At 48.5% G+C, this 15,609-nt stretch overlaps 1 protein-coding gene across 1 annotated transcript in view; it reads left to right on the top strand.

The window, feature by feature from the left end:
- VWC2 (von Willebrand factor C domain containing 2) overlaps positions 1-15,609 on the top strand; it is a 720,747-nt gene that overhangs the window by 492,078 nt on the left and 213,060 nt on the right. The gene's annotated exons all lie outside the window — the stretch shown is intronic.

Here is a 15,609-nt window from a genome sequence, read left to right as displayed (position 1 = left end):
TTCATGGCGGGGAATGTCCAGGATAAGTCTAGCGGAGGTGTTTTGGATGTGCTGTAATTTCTTGATGTTCTTCTGGGTGGTTCTGGCATAGAGGGCGTTGCCATAGTCAAGTCTGCTGGTAAATAGGGCTTAGGTTACGGTTTTGCATCAATCCTTTGGGATCCGTTTGTAGATCTTCAGGAGAAGTCAGAGTGTGTGAAAGCAGAAGATTGTGACTGAGTTGACTTGGCAGGACATGGTGAGGACTTGGCGGGTCATGGTGAGGCATCGGAAGTAGACTCTTACCAGGCCTGGAGAAAATACCGAAGCTGACCCCTATTACAATGTCCTGCTCCACATACAGTCAGGAACGAGGCTTAGAATGGGGAGACTTGGGTTTCCTATCACAACACCTACTTGCAGGAAACCTCCCCTGAAAACAGGCAAACTGCCTACTTGACAGCTGTTGAAAAGGTGATTTGAGATTCGAAAGCTGCCTGTCTCCTGAGTTCTGGGCTCTGACTTCAGGGATGAAGAATGCATCTTCTCTCTGAACACCTTGTGAAGCTTATCCTCCAGTTCATCTCCAAACAACACATTCCACTGGAAAGGCAGCCTGAGGGTGGAGGACTTCTGGGCCACCTCAGGTTTCCAGTCTTTTAGCACCAAATTCCAATGAGCCACCACACATGCCCCACCAGAAGGAGCTGAAGCCCTTACCATGTCAAAGGACACATCTAAAAGATATTCCACCTGGTGCTCTATATGTTCCAGCAACCCAAAGCAGTCAGAAGAGTCATCCAAGGACCTATATAGGGACTATGGGCCTGAGTTAGAGTTTGGCGGATGGGGTTAATCCATCACAAACGTGACAGAGTAACCTGTCAGCCAAACTCCAAATCAGACTCTTAATGTTTTAAATCAGCGACTTGGCCACATATGTGCCCTACATACCTGCCCTAAGGGCCAGGTGGGCATCAGAATATAGCTGAGGTCTGAAAACTGATGCAGCAAGGACCCAGAGGATGCCTCAGCTACCTCATCCTCTGTGAAGCCCATGCTAGCCTTAATTAGCCAAATGAGGTCAGGCAACGCTTCTCTGGAGACATATTTTCACTTCTGTTTATCAGGACCATGCCCCTCCTTATCTGAGCCTGAAGACTGTGAAGCAACTGTAGGAACAACACTCTTAGGCCGGCATGAATCCCCCATTTCCATCAATGTCTCCCTGATGAGTCTCTACAAACAAGCATCCTTACTCTCCCTGCATTGCTTATCACTCTCCCTCCTCACCAACATGTGACTCCCTGCCAGCCCGGCAGGCAGGGAGATGTGCGGAGGACAGCAGAAAACAATACTGATGCACCTCCGGCTCCACAGGAGCAGCCCTGTGCACTCCTCATTCCATTCCATTGTGCAATAGAAAAAAGAACAAAACAAATGCTAGGTAAGTACGTTTTAATTACTCCCTGTTAGCCTCTGTTTCCCAGGTTGTTGATGTGTGCTGGACTCTGTTTTTGCTGTTTTTGTAACTCTGGGCGCTTTACCACTGCTAACCAGTGCTAAAGTGCAAGTGCTCCTTTACAAAATGTGTATGTAATTGGCTTATCCATGATTGGCATATTTAAATTACTAGTAAGTCACTAGAAAAGTGCACAAGAGGTGCCCAGGGCCTGTAAACCAAATGCTACTAGAGGGCCGGCAGCACTGGTTGTGCCACCCACCTAAGTAGCTCTGTAATCATGTCCGAGACCTGCCACTGCAGTGCCACTGCAGTGTCTGTGTGTGCAGTTTTTAACTGTAAATTCGACTTGGCAAGTGTACTTACTTGCCAGGCCTAAACCTTCCCTTTTCGTACATGTAAGGCACCCCTAAGGTAGGCCCTAGGTAGTCCCAAGGGCAGGGTGCAGTGTATGGTTAAGGTAGGACATATAGTAATGTGTTTTATATGTCCTGACAGTGAAATACTGCTAAATTCGTTTTTCACTGTTGCACAGCCTGTCCCTCTCATAGGTTAACATGGGGGCTAACCTTTAAATATGATTTAAGTGTAGATTCCCTTTGGGAGCGGTTAGACATGTGGAGTTTGGGGTCTCTGAGCTTACAATTCAAAAATACATCTTTTAGTAAAGTTGATTTTAAGATTGTGTGTTTGAAAATGCCACTTTTAGAAAGTGAGCATTTTGTTGCTTAAATCATTTCTGTGACTCTGCCTTTTTGTGGATTTCCTGTCTGGGTCAGTTTGACAGTTGGGCTGGTTGCACCTCTCACTAGACAGTGGCACAAAGGGAGCTGGGGTGTAGTCTGTATTTCCTGATGAGCCATCTGTGCTAGGAGGGAGAGGAGGAGCGGTGATTCACACCTGAAAGGGCTGTGTGTCTGGGGCCTGGCCTGGGCAAGGCAGATTTTAGCAATCAAGAGAGGCTTTCCTTTGAAGTAGGCCTACTTCGAAGGGCAAAATGGGTATAAGAAGGGCACCCAAAACCACATATTTTAGAACACTTCTGGAAACCAAGAAGAACCTCTGCCTGGAGAAGAGCTGAAGAGCTGATGAAGAAGATCTGCCCTGCTTGTGATTGTGCTTTGTGGAGGTATCCTGCAGTTGCTGCTTCAGCCTGTGCTAGAGGACAAAGACTGGACTTTGTGTTGCCTTCCTTCTTGTGAAGATCTCCAAGGGCATGATTTAGAGCTTGCCTCCTGTTGTTTGAAGTCTGAGGGGACATCAAAGACCTCTCTCTGCCAGCACCTGGAACCTCTGGAGAGACTCCTACTTTGCCAAGTGGTGCCCATCCAGTTCCTGGGGCCCTGAGTAGAGAAGTAGGCAGCCCAAGAGAAATCCAACCACTGACCACCGTGCGGGGAAAAGATCGACGCGACTCTGATCTGCAGCTAAAAAATCGACACGTCACCGGCTTTGTGGCTGAAAATCGCCGTTCGCCTGCAACGCAACTGGAAGATTGATGCCCGCGGCTGGAGAAGCGACGCACAGCATTGCTGACGGAGGCTGGTGAGATCGCAACTCGTGCTCCGTGGTTTTCAGACCATCATGCAGCTGAATTTCTGTCGCAAACACCACTGGGCGTGTAAAAACGACACAAGGCCTGCCCGGACTTGAGAGTGCTGACTGGATCGATGCATCGCTCTCCTGCAGAGAGAAGAAATGATGCACGCTGACCCGACTAAAGGAGAAGCGATGCAAGATGTCGTGAGTGAGTGACAACGACGCTTCACAAGCCCTTTTTGACGTGCACTCACCCTTGCAGGGTTATTTTTGACACACCCAAGGTACATTTTCATGCTAATAGCGTTAGCGTTGTGTTTAAAATTACATGAAGACTCTTTTTGCATTTTTAGTGATAACTTGACTTGTGTATTGTGGATTTTTGTCGTTTTGGTCTTGTTGTGTTTAGATAAATATTTTCTATTTTTCTAAAGCTGTGTTGTGTCATTTTGTGGTGTTTTCATTAAGTTACTGTGGGGGTAATTCCTACCCTGGCGGTCCGAGACCGCCAGGGTAGGGGACGGAGGAAGCACCGCCAACAGGCTGGCGGTGCTTCTGGGGCTATTCTGACCGTGGCGGTAAAGCCGCGTCAGAAAAGGGAAGCCGGCGGTTTCCCGCCGGCTTCCCGCTGCCCCTGTGAATCCTCCACGGCGGCGCTGCAAGCAGCGCCGCCATGGGGATTCCAACCCCCTTCCCGCCAGCCTGGTTCTGGCGGTGAAGGCTGGCAGGAACGGGTGTCGTGGGGCCCCTGGGGGCCCCTGCAGTGCCCATGCCACTGGCATGGGTACTGCAGGGGCCCCCTAACAGGGCCCCACATTGATTTTCAGCGTCTGCTTGGCAGACACTGAAAATCGCGACGGGTGCAACTGCACCCGTCGCACACCAGCAACTCCGCCGGCTCCATTCGGAGCCGGCTTCCTCGTTGCTGGTGCCTTCCCGCTGGGCGAGCGGGCGGGCGGCCTTTTGGCGGTCGCCCGCCAGCCCAGCGGGAAAGACAGAATGACCGCCGCGGTCTTTTGACCGCGGTACAGTCTTCTGGCGGTTCCCGCCAGGCGGGCGGCGACTGCCGCCCGCCAAAGTAGGAATGACCGCCTGTGTGTGTTGTTACAAATACTTTACACCTAGCACTCTGAAGTTAAGCCTACTGCTCGTGCCAAGCTTCAAAGGGGGTAAGCAGGGGTTAGCTGAGGGTGATTCTCTTTAACCCTGACTAGAGTGAGGGTCCTTGCTTGGACAGGGGGTAACCTGACTGCCAACCAAAGACCCCATTTCTAACGTTGGTGATCAGCGGAGGGGATTGGACTTGTATTTGTACTTGACATACAGTAATTAAGTGTACACCACTGTTTTGAGTTCAGACCACTACGTGACCACACACTACTTGTCTTGTGATGTTTGCTTTTCTCTTTGGGACTTCTTTTTGTTCTGCTTCTTGCTGATCCCTTGATTGACTTTTTCTTTTAACCTTCATTTGGGAATTTGTTTTTCCACCTTTGGAACTTTGCCCTTGTTTTAAATCTTCTTCATGTCCGAAGCTGGAGATGCATCAGTTGGAGCTGCTTTTGACCTAGAGAAATTATAGAGTTATACAAAGGCTCAGTTGAAGAAGTTCTGTAAAAGTTTTGACTGTCTCATTAAGAACTTATCCAATAAGGAGGTGCTGCAAAAGGCGCTGAGGGCCTGGGTGACAAACAAGAGCACTGAAGGGCACACAGAGGATGAGGGAGATAAGGAGGAGGAAGAGTGTTCCATACACAATGGTATTGTGGGTGGGCCTGTTATGTCCAAGGAGAAGGTTTCCAGGGCAGGTAGCAGTGTCTCATCTAAGGGTCTGACACCTAAAGAGTTACAGGACAGACAGGCAGAGAGAGATTACCAGTTGGAGTTAAAGAAGCTCAGTCTAGAGATGGAAGAGAGAAGGATGGCCATTGAGGAAAGGAAGATACTGCTGGCTCATGAGCTTAGCTTAAAAGAGTTAGATCAGAAGAACCAGTCCAGTAGAGATGGTGGCAGCAACATCACAGTGCAGCCTGAAAGAAGGGTACACATCCCAAAAGATCTAGTGAAGGATTACAAGAGGGAGGATGACATATACTTGTGGTTCAAGGGGCATGAGTCTGCTGTCCACATGAATCTGGTCCCTGAAGCTCATTGGGGGGCCGGGTCTGTGGAAGTACTTTAAGGTAGAGGTTGAAGCTTGTGCAGGAAGCGGACCGCTGGGAGAGCACAAGGGTCCAAAAGAGGTATGGGGGAGACCATGCCAAGGGTGGGCAGGGTCCCTCTCAGTAGAAAGGGGGGTAAGGGTAAACAGGGGGATTTCTCCAAAGGGCCCCAAACTGATTCTCAGGGTAAGGATTTCCAACTCCCCAGTGAGAAGAAGCTATTGTTCTCCAAAGGGAAGCCAGTGGTAGGGGGACCCCATATAAGTGTTATGCGTGTGACCAGGTGGGTCACGTGAGGGGGGACCCCAAATGCCCCAAGAGTAGACCGGCACCCACTGCTGTACCGTCCCAGGGTTTGGCTAGTGCAGCGCTTGGGGAGGAGTTGGTTCCAGGTGGGTGGGAGCCAGCTGAGATAACCCTTGTCTCACAAGGGGACAGTGAGATGGTCCAGAGAACCCTTGTGCCTGAAAACACTAAAAAGTATAGGCAGTGGGTGAACATCAATGGACAGAGGGTGGAGGCTCTGAGAGACACAGGAGCCAGTGTGACTACAGTGAGGAGTCAGCTGGTGTCAGAAGAGCAGATTGATCCCTGGGTACTTCACCAAGTAGTTGCAGTGGACAGCTCAGAGCGCCTGTGCTGAGTGGCGCAGGTTCCCTTTGAATGGGGGGATGGGGGATCTCAGGTTCCTTGAAGGTAGCTGTAAGTCCAATCATGGCTGTAGATTGTTTGCTAGGCAATGACCTGGAGGATTCCCCTTGGAAGGAGGTGGAACACAGGTCTCACTTGGAGATGTTGGGTCTGCCTGGGTGGGTATGCATATCCACCCGGTCAATGGCAGCCCGTCAGGGTGGTCAAGAGCCCCTGGAGCCTGAAACAGTGGCCCATGGGACCGCCAAGAAGGGGAAGGGCAGAGGGCGCGGGAAACCAGCCCCAGAAGTTCCCACTGTCCAGGAGGAGGCAGAGCCAGAGGGTGACACCCCGGAGCCTACAGGGGAACAGGTGGCTGAACTGGGTGAGGTCCCTGAGCTGTCTCAGTGGCAGCAGGAAGGGGGGCCCACCAGGGAAGCATTCCGTGCAGTACAGAGGACATGCCCTACTCAGGAGGGTTTGCGGCAGAAGGCTGCAGACCAGGCGGCTTGCAAGAAGCCAGGATCACACCTGATCTATTGGGAGGATGACCTCCTGTATAGTGAGCCTAAGTTTCCTGAGCCTGGGTCAGCTCGTGTGCCGGTGGTACCCCAGTGCTTCAGGGCCTTCCTACTGGGGTTGACTCATGATGTGCCTTTAGCTGGACATTTGAGGCAGGACAAGACCTTTGGGAGCCTTGTCACCCATATTTACTGGCCCCTAATGCGCAGGCACTCACATGGACATTGCAGGTCTTGCCAGACTTGTCACGCAAATGGCAAGAGTGGGGGGAAATGTAAGGGTCCCCTCTAACATTTACCTCTTGTCAGTACTCCCTTTGAGAGGGTAGGGATTGACATTGTGGGGCCTCTGGATCCCAAGACAGCCATGGGCAACAGGTTCATCCTGGTCTTGGTGGATCATGCCACCCGGTACCCAGAAGCCTTTCCTTTGAGACCAATCACTTCTCCTGTGGTGGATCATGCTTTGATGGGGGTTTATATCCACATGGGGTTCCCCAAGGAAATGGTATCTGATGGGGTAACAACTTCATTTCCACATATATGAAGTCTCTGTGGAAGGAGTGTGGGGTAACCGACAAGTTCATCACCCCTTACCACCCCCAAAGTAACGGTCTGGTTGAGAGATTCAGCCGCACTTTGAAAGGCATGATTATGGGCCTGTCAGAGCCCTTGAGGCAGAAGTGGGACATCCTCTTGCCATGCCTTCTGTTCGCCTACAGGGAGGTGCCTCAAAAGAGACTTTAGTTTAGTCCCTTTGAGCTCATCTATGGCCACCCTGTAAGGGGATCTTTAAGTCTGGTCAAGGAGGCTTTGTAAAAAGTTCCTAGTAAACCCCCCCAGGATGTATTCAGTTACATGCTGTCTTTGAGAAACCAGTCTGCCCGCTTCAGGAGTCTCGCACAGGAGAACCTGGAAGCAAGCCAGGAGGACATGAAACACCGGTATGACCAGAATGCTACTCTGGTTGAGTTTCAACCTAGACAAAAAGTGTAGGTGATGGCACCGGTGGAGCCTAGGGCACTCCAGGACAAGTGGACTGGGCCATTTGAGGTGGTGGAGCGCAAGAGTGAAGTCACCTACCTGGTGGACTTGCAGTCTCCAAGGCACCCTTTAAGGGTCCTGCATGTCAACCACCTCAAGCCGCACTTTGAGCGGACTGAAGTGTCCATGCTCCTTGCAGCAGATGATGGGGTGGAGGAGGAGAGTAAACCTCTTCCTGACCTCCTGTCTGCAGCAGAGAAAGATGGGTCTGAGGAGGGAGTGATGCGCCCTCCCTCCCTGACTGAAGAGCAGCAGAGTGACTGTCGCCATGTATTGGGACAGTTTACCTCCCTGTTTTCCCTGATCCCCGGGGTCACACACTTGTGCACACATGATGTGGACACTGGGGACAGTCCACTCATTAAACAGAAGGTTTACAGGGTGACTGACAGGGTCAGGGCTTGCATTAAGGCTGAAGTATCCAAAATGATAACCCTACGGGTTATTGAGCACTCCAGCAGTCCTTGGGCGAGCCCAGTGGTATTGGTCCCAAAGGATGCTGCACCTGGTGCCACTCCTGAACTCATGTTCTGTGTGGACTACCACAGACTCAATGCTTTCAGCAAGACTGACGCACACCCCATCCCCCGAGCTGATGAGCTCATTGACTGGTTGGGAGCTGCCAAGTACCTCAGTACATTTGACTTCACATCTGGGTACTGGCAGATTGCCTTAACTGAGGAGGCCAAGGAGAGGTCAGCATTATCTACCCCAGATGGACACTTTCAATTTAAAGTGATGCCATTTGGGATGAAGAATGCCCCTGCCACCTTTCAGAGGATGGTCAACTAGGTGTTGGCAGGGCTGGATGAGTTCACTGCCGCCTACCTGGATGACATTGCTGTGTTCAGTTCCGCATGGGAGGAACACCTGCAACACCTCTGGAGAGTGTTAGAGGCCCTGCGGCAGGCCTCACTATTAAGGCAAGCAAGTGCCAAATAGGGCAGGGTTCTGTGGTGTACTTGGAACACCAGGTGGGGAGTGGCCAGGTGGCACCCCTACAGCCAAAGGTTGATACCATTCTGGCTTGGGAGCCTCTCAATACCTAGACTGAAGTGAGAGCCTTCTTAGGTCTCACAGGATACTACAGGAGGTTTATCAAGGGGTATGGTACCATTGTTACCCCCTTGACTGAGGTGACTTCTAAGAAGCAACCCATGAAAGTGATCTTGACAGAGGCTTGCCAGAACGCTTTTGATGCCCTGAAGGCTGCCATGTAAACAGCACCTGTGCTGAAGGCACCTGACTACTCCAAGGAGTTTGTGTGCAAACAGATGCCTCAGAGCATGGTATTGGAGCAGTACTCTCACAGCTTAATGAAGAGGGCCTAGATCAACCCGTAGCCTTCATTAGCAGGAGGTTAGTTCCCAGGGAATGTAGGTGGAGTGCCATAGAACGTGAAGCATTTGCTGAGGTCTGGGCACTGAAGAAGCTAAGACACTTCTTGTTTGGGACTTCTGGGTTCAGACCAACCACAGCCCCCTCAGATGGTTAATGCAGATGAGGGGTGAGAATCCAAAACTGTTGAGGTGGTCTATTTCCCTACAGGGGATGGATTTTATGGTGGAACACCGTCCTGGCACAGAACACACCAATGCTGATGGCCTGTCCAGATTCTTCTGCCTTAGTGATGAGAACTCCCATGGGGTTGGATAGTTGCTCTCCACTTTCAGCTTGGGAGGACACATGTTAGACTTTTCATCCTTGGCGTGGTCTCCCTTGGCATATTTTATTTACTAGTAAGTCCCTAGTAAAGTGCACTAGAGGTGCCCAGGGCCTGTAAACTAAATGCTACTAGTGGGCCGGCAGCACTGGTTGTGCCACCCGCCTAAGTAGCTCTGTCATCATGTCTCAGACCTGCCACTGCGGTGTCTGTGTGTGCAGTTTTTAACTGTAAATTCGACTTGGCAAGTGCACCCACTTGCCAGGCCTAAACCTTCCTTTTTCTTACATGTAAGGCACCCTTAAGGTAGGCCCTAGGTAGCCCCAAGGGCAGGGTGCAGTGTACCTCAGTTAAGGTAGGACATAAAGTAATGTCTTTTATATGTCCTGACAGTGAAATACTGCTAAATTCATTTTTCACTGTTGCAAGGCCTGTCCCTCTCGTAGATTAACATGGGGGCAAACCTTTAAATATAATTAAAGTGTAAATTCCATTTGATAAAGTTGATTTTAAGATTGTGTGTTTGAAAATGCCACTTTTAGAAAGTGAGCATTTTCTTGCTTAAACCATTTCTGTGACTCTGCCTGTTGGTGGATTCCCTGTCTGGGTCAGTTTGACAGTTGGGCAGGTTGCACCTCTCACTAGACAGTGACACAAAGGGAGCTGGGGTGTAGTCTGCATTTCCTGATGAGCCATCAGTGCTAGAAGGGAGGGGAGGAGTGGTCACTCACACCTGAAAGGGCTGTGCCTGCCGTCACACAATGTAGTCTCCGACCCCCTGGTGTGTGTCTTTGGCTTGGCATGGGCAAGGCAGGATTATACAATCAAGAGATACTTTCCTTTGAAGTAGGCCTACTTCAAAGGGCAAAATGGGTATAAGAAGGGCACCCTAAACCAGACTTTAGAACACTTCTGGAAACCAAGAGGAACCTCTGCCTAGAGAAGAGCTGAGGAAGAAGAGCTGCCCTGCCTGTGACTGTGCTTTGTGGAGCTATCCTTCAGTTGCTGCTTCTGCCTGTGCTAGATGACAAAGACTGGACTTTTTGTTGCCTTCCTTCTTGTGAAGATCTCCAAGGACTTAATTTAGAACTTGCCTCCTGTTGTTTGAAGTCTCAGGGACAGCAAAGACTTCTCTCTGCCAGCACCTGGAGCCTCTGGACAGACTCCTACTCTGCCAAGTGGTGCCCATCCAGTTCCTGGGGCCCTGAGAAGAGAAGCTGGCAGCCCAAGAGTGAGAAATCCACACACTGACTGCCATGCGGGGAAAAGATCAACGCGACGCCGATCTGCGGCTGAAAAATCGACGCTCACCTGCAATGCGACTGGAAGATTGACGCCCGCGGCTCGAGAAACGACGCGCAGCATTGCTGATGGAGGCTGGTGAGATCGCAACCTGCGCTGCGTGGTTTTTGGACCATCATGCATCTGAATTTTTGACACAAACACCGCTGGGTGTGTAAAAGCTACGCAAGGCCTGCCCGGACCTGAGAATGCTGACCGGATCGACGCATCGCTCTCCTGTGGAGAGAAGAAATGATGCACGCCGACCTGACTACAGGAGAAACGATGCAAGGTCTCGCTCGTGAGTGACATTGATGGTTCACCAGCCCTTTTTGACGCACACTCGCCCCTGCGGGGTTATTTCTGATGCACTCAAGGTACCTTTTCACGTGAACAGCGTTAGCATTGTGTTTAAAATTACATGAAGATTCTTTTTGCAATTTTATTGATAATTTGACTTGTGTATTGTGGATTTTTGTCTTTTTGGTCTTGTTGTGTTTAGATAACTATTTTCTATTTTTCTAAACCTGTGCTGTGTCATTTGGTAGTGTTTTAATTAAGTTACTATGTGTGTTGGTACAAATACTTTACACCTAGCACTCTAAAGTTAAGCCTACTGCTTGTGCCAAGCTACCAAGGGGGTAAGCAGGGGTTAGTTGAGGGTGATTCCCTCTTACCCTTATGAGAGTGAGGGTCCTTGCTTGGACCGGGGGTGACCTGACTGCCAACCAATGACCCAATTTCTAACACTCCCGATGATAAGGGGTGGGGCATGGGTTTCCAGCATTCCTTTTGTCCTTTTTTCCATTGTTGAGATAGTAATTATCTCCATTAGTAATGAATGGAACAAGAACTGGAGGGACCTGGGAGTACAGGCCGGCCCAGTCCTAAACTCAGTTATAATCTGTGAATAAATCCAGCATCTTGTTGGCACTACAAAACAGATGTTCTTCCTAGCCCTGCATATGATCACTAGCTCTTTTGCTCAGTAGCCTTTTATAGTCTCACTCCAGAAATTTCAGAGGTTGTTTTGGAGACAGTGTTCTCTGGCTGTGAAGTTTTAATTTCCATTCCTAATTGTTTTATTTTATTTCTAAGCCATCTAAGAATGCTAATTTCTAAGCCACCTAAGAATGTCAACATTTAGTTCCTGTAATTCTCCAATAATCAAGCATGTCTAGATGTTTTCTTAGATAAAAAAGGGGTTTTAAGATATTTGTCTGTTAAGATTGTGGTAAAGAACAAAGTTGCTTCCACCAATTATCTTTAGTATAGAAGTGACTGGAATGGCACACAGCTGCTTCTATATCTTTGAGAGGACGGTGTGTCTTCTGCTAGACTTTGAATACTCAGTTAGAAGGCCATTACCTAGGAGTATGGTTTTGTGAGGAGTCAACATTGTTTCCCCGGAAGCAAATCTGATATTCACTTCTTTGGCCTTGAGAATGATTATTTTGTTCTTCCTGTTATCATGATGGGCTGCACTGGCACAACACAGAGGAGTGCTTTTTTATGTGGCCTCATTGTGTAAAGTGAATTAATTTAACCCAAAATATCTTCAAATTAGTGCATTATTTTAGACACCACAGCTCAGAAACAGAAACGGGCAAACTTTGCTTACTGTTACCGAACGGTACTACTAGAAAAACAAGCCCTAACTCTAAGAAATATTGGGTTAAATGAATTCACTTTACAGCTTTACACAGCGCAGGTACATTAAAACAGATGCTCGGCTATGCACCAAACCAGCACAGCCAGGACCAGACTGGCCGTAACAGGCATTTTTGTTGGTTGGCTGGAAGGGTGGGGGGCGTTTTTTTCAGCATGAGGGCTGGTTTTGTGGGAGACAGCAAAAAAAATTCTAACATTTGCGTTAAGAATTTTTAAATTCTATTAAGGACAGAGAGGCGGGGATTATGCTTGTCTTTCTTCACTTTAATTTTGACAGCAGCCAAACAGAAAGTATACAAAGAGGAACTACGAATCCCAAGAGTATCCATAACACGTGATGACCATAGAGGCAGTCCCCCTATATAGCACTGACACTCATTAAACAACTCCTCTTTCTTTGCTCGAACAACACAAAAAAGTCGATTCGAGTCCATAATACACAAGCTGAAAGGACATCAAATGGCCTGTAGAGGAGAAACCAAGAACACCAACTTGAAAAAGAAGAGGGACGAAATCCAACTTCCTTCTGAATCCTCAGAATAATGCCCTGGAGACACGTCAGAATTATTTGTCCTCAGTCCCTATAAGGAGATGAAAAAACCAAGCCATAAAACTGAACCAGGATAAAATAATCCTATAGGCAGTAACAGGGAGGGAAAAGCACTGGAATACAGTAAACATTTCAATGAAAATGGTAAACAGTTATAAAACAATAAACCAATCACGATTTTAACAGTGCAGGTAGGATAATCCTCACATCCATGGCCTTAATAGAATTGAAAAATTCTTAACACGATTATACTTGTTTAAAGCTGACCCACCACTACCGATGCAATATCCACAATAGGTTTATAATAAAATGATTTGAATGTAGATTCAGATGACCAATCTGCAGCTCTTAGAATGTCTTCTAGACGGGAACCCAGGGCAAAAGATTTTGAGGCCATGGCCCCTCTAGTGGAATGAGCACCAAATTTAGAAATATCAATGCCTGCTTCACCCAAGAGCCAGCGAACCCTTCTGGCCAGAGGGGCAGACGGAACAGGGTGATAAGGTTTCACCAATTAAATCAATAACTGTCCCCCATATCAGAGCTAAATTCTTCTGTACTTACCTCATAAGCTGGGAGACATTGTACTACACACAATTTAGGATTGTCCACAAAACTAGGATAAGAAAAAAAAATCAAATTACACTTAATACGATGGGAAATAGAAAAAGTTACTCCCTCAGGGGACAAAACCCTGCCTGCTAAATCCAGGGCTCTCACATCAGAAACCCGCTTGCAGGATATTAAACATAATAACATAGTGAGTTTGGCCAAAAGTTGCTTCCTGGAAAGGAATCTATTAGCCAGCCAAGACTCTAAAAATAGTAAAACAACAGTCACATCCCAAAAGGTAGAATAATGAGGACAAGGGGGTTTAGCCAACCTTATACCTTTCAAAAGCTTGCAAATGATTCCCCCACTGGTTTACCATCTATTGGCAAATGACCCGCCAGAATGGCCGACCGATAATTATCACCCATCTATACGTCAAACCAGACGAAGCTAGAGAAGACCAAAAATTCAGGACTAAACTGCAATCCGCTGAAGAAGGGTCAGCGTTCCGTGCACTTCACCAAGAACTCGGTTTCAAGCGGAAGCACATCTTTTGTGGGTACTGGAAGACGAGGATCCCGCAATGAAAGCGGAACTCTCCTGCCAAAGGCCTGGGACACTCCATCTTTCCCTGAAAGACGCCACGCCACTAAGGCCTTCTGTCCTGAAAAAATAAGAGAATGAGGAAGGCCCAGAGGATCCAGAAGGAGGTTCTGCCTGATCGGGATTAAGAGAGGATGTCCGCAACTCAATTCCAGAGCCACCGGAAACCATGCCTGGGACCTCCAGAGAGGAGTCACTAGAATAAGATCCACCTGCTGACGACGAATCTGAGCCAACACCTTGGGAATCACCAGGAAGTGTGGTAACGCATACCCTGATCCAGAGACCAATCATAGAGGAAGGTGTCTGTGGCTAATGCTTCCGGATCCGGCCTTTAACTGACAAATCTCTTCATTTGACGGTTGAGACAGGAAGCAAAAAGATCTATCGAGAAAGGACCCCACCGAGCGCAGACAGCTCAAAAAACCTTGGGGTGAAGACTCTAGTCGCTGAAATCCCAAAGGTGACAAGAATGCCAATCCGCAACTGAATTGCTGCTCCCGGGCAGATATTTCGCTACCACCGAGATCCACTGCTGGAGCCAGAAGTGCCAAAAATCTTTTGCAATCTCCACCAGAATGTGAGATCTGGTCCCTCCCAATTTGTTGACATATCTCACTGTCGAGAAATTGTCCATCCAAAGAAGTATACAGCTCTTCGCCTTGAGAGGGGACAACTCTTGATTGCAAACGAGCCCGCTAAAAGCTCCAGACAATTGATATGAAGGTCCAGTTCTGCCTTGGACCAACGAACCCCTGTGGAAATTGTCACGCAATGGGCCCCCATCCCCAAAGACTGGCATTGGACTCTATCACAATCTCCGGGGAGGAACTGAAGATAGCCCTGCCATTCCAAGCCTCCATGTGCTCCAATCACCAACTCATCTCCGACTGAGCCTCCATCGAAAGAAGAACCTGGTCTGCATACCTGAGGCCTCTCTGAAGATGATACATTTTTAACCTCTGCAGAGCTCTGTAATGTAGAGGCCCCGGAAATATTGCTTGGATGGAAGAAGTGAGCAGGCCCACCATGCGGGCAATCGCCCTCAAAGATACATTCTGTCTGGACAACAGTAACCTAAATTCTCTCTTTTTTAGATCAATCTTCTGAGGGGGAAGGATCAACTGAGCTAGGATAGAGTCTATCCGAAAGCCCAGAAAATCTATCTGCTGAGACGGAATCAAGACCGACGTTTAGGTGTTGATTATGAACCCAAAACCCTGAAGAAGGGAAATGGGCCACTCCAGGTGGGAGAGGACTAGACTGGAGCATTGAGCCATGGTAAGAATGCTGTTGAGGTAAATTATTAGGCGCACCCTCATGCACAGAGGGACTCGACTACCGGCCGCATCACCTTCATGAAGCACCAGGGGGCCGAGAAGAGGCCAAAAGGAAGAACCGTGCATTTGTAATAAAGACCTTCCCACAGAAACTGGAGGAAACGACAGTGGGTAGGAAATATAGGAATGGCTAGATAAGCATCCTTTAAATCTAGACAAACCATCCAGTCTCCTTCCTGAAGAATATCCCTCCTTCAGTGGATGCCCTCCATCTTGAAATGATGATGAACTCTTTGAGGTTCAAAATAAGACGGGAACCACCCCCTTTCTTGTCCACTAAAAACACCGAGCTGTGAAATCCTACAGTATGCTTTGAAACCTCGACAATAGCGCCTTTTTTCAAAAGTGAAGAGATTTCTGCAGAAACGAATCTGTGCTTTTGAACGGAAAAAGTAATCAGACGGGGAGGTAACGACCGAGAGGGTGTAGGAAGTTGGCTCTGTATATGCTATATCAAAGTGAGAGATAGTGTGCACAGAGTCCAAGGGTTCCCCTTAGAGGTTGATAGTGGCAAAATTAGATAACACTAATGCTCTATTTTGTGGTAGTGTGGTCGAGCAGTAGGCTTATCAGGGGGTAGTATTAACCATTTGTTGTACACACACAGGCAAT

Source organism: Pleurodeles waltl, chromosome 2_1 (assembly GCF_031143425.1).
Source record: "Pleurodeles waltl isolate 20211129_DDA chromosome 2_1, aPleWal1.hap1.20221129, whole genome shotgun sequence".
NCBI classification, from domain to species: domain Eukaryota; kingdom Metazoa; phylum Chordata; class Amphibia; order Caudata; family Salamandridae; genus Pleurodeles; species Pleurodeles waltl.
This window is presented reverse-complemented; position numbering and strand designations above follow the sequence as displayed.